The sequence below is a fragment of the Orbicella franksi genome, chromosome 12, assembly GCF_964199315.1.
Source record: "Orbicella franksi chromosome 12, jaOrbFran1.1, whole genome shotgun sequence".
Taxonomy (NCBI): Eukaryota; Metazoa; Cnidaria; class Anthozoa; order Scleractinia; family Merulinidae; genus Orbicella; species Orbicella franksi.
The window spans coordinates 24,186,446-24,188,369 of record NC_138156.1 but is presented as its reverse complement, the minus strand read 5'-3'; positions in this window follow the sequence as shown (position 1 = coordinate 24,188,369).

The window sequence follows — 1,924 nt, the reverse complement described above, 5'->3', positions numbered from 1 at the left end:
CGATAGCTGTGAGAAAACCGGATGAAGTCCGGAAACATTGAATGATAAATACCCCATATCCTTTCTCTACAGCCATTTGCAAGGCATAGAATATGCAATTTAGGCCAGTTTACAACTCAAAACATCCCATTTTCATCATAATGCTCTGTATTTGAATTTCGCATTTCAAGTGAAATTTATAGGACGAAATGTAAATAAAACAGTAGTGTATGTTTGCGAAAACCATTTTGCCTCAATCGATCAGCAAACATAGCAAATGTGAAGTGTGAGGAAGAAGTAATTTAAAAACTAAAAGCTAGGGAATCGTTCGGTCACATATTTCAGATATTTAAAATACGAAGAGGAATACTATACTTACAATAAAGTTTGTTTTGAATAACAATTAATTTTAGGAACACGTACAGCGGGGTTTCATTTTTCGCCTTTAGGGGACATGCAGTCTTCTCGAAGCCTACTTCGCTTAAGACTCAAGAACGGTTTATTTAGGTGAACAAAAAAATACTGATCTTTGCGAAGTAATCAACATAGTCTCCACTGAATATAGAAAAGCTAGAAATAATTTGGCAGATTTCGGACGGCAGGTATTGTAGTCAAAACACTTTGTGAATCACGCGACAAAAAATATTCACACCCGGAGCGCTAAACTCAATTCCCTTAGTCGTCCTGTTTGATTCCGTCTTGTTTGGTTTTCACGATAATTCTGCCTTCTAAATCACCAGCTCAAAGACTGGCTAATGAATATCAAATAATGCCAGTTCACAGAATGAACTGTAGGCATCAAATGTATTTGTATGGACGTTACATTAGCATATTCGGCTGCCAGGCGATCTCATTTTGGGGTCTATTCAGGCCAAACGTTTGCATAAATTGTCTTGGTGCTGTCCGTGATATTTATTCTCTCGGAGAATATTTCACTGTCCATTCCTGTTTTGAAGTGTCACTTCCCGTTAGTGCTTTCGCGCACATTTTTTTTTTTTTCATATATACTAGTCGTGGAATAAGTCAAAGTTTTAAATGACTTTCTTCCTGATTTGACCTGTTTTATTTGCTATTTCAGTAGTAATAAATCGAACTCTAGTGGCTGGCTAGGACTTTAATTCAAGCATAGTTAGTAGAGGAGACTATGATTCAGGGTTGATATCCGTTTTGTGCTTGCGAGTGATTTAACATCTGAGAAAAATATGGTTTTGACCTGATTCTTGTATACCACGTCTGTACTAAAGCATGACAAAACAACATACAGAAACTGTGCATTTTGATTGGTAGGAAACCGTATTTACTTTCTATAACTTTACCAGCAAGAGAGCAATATCATAATTTGAACTTTTTTCTAAAAGAAAAGCAAATTTTTTCTGAAAACACTGCCATATTTCGTTCTGGCCCAAAACTTCCTCAGCGCACCTTTCTGAGGCAACAACTAATAAACGACTACGACTGACTAAGATTTTTTAGTGGAAAAATTAACGTGGATATAGTTCAGAAAAATACCAAGACGGCTATATAACGGAAACTTGAAAGCTGTGAGAGAGCGCACGTTTAACCCCGAGAGGTTTTGGTTTAGCAAACTTCTAAATGTTTTTCTAAATCGAAGCAAAGAAGAACATCGAGGTGATATGTCTCTATTATATGCATATATCTGTAATAATCAATTTCCATTTTAATGTCTTCATAAACAAATTTTCCTTTGAAGACACCTCATTTATTAAGTTTTTCTTCTTTTATTCTACTGTAATTTTCTTCCAATTCTCCATTTTTTCCATCAAACGCGCCCTTACAAAACAAGTTCGATTTTTCTAACATCCTTTGCCACTCGCAGTGGAAATATCTTATTTATTTTCTCTTCACCGTGGCGAACGTGAAGTATGTAATCGTTAACACAGTTCATTTCAGATTTTCGCAAATTCACTTTTCTGCCCATCTTTGA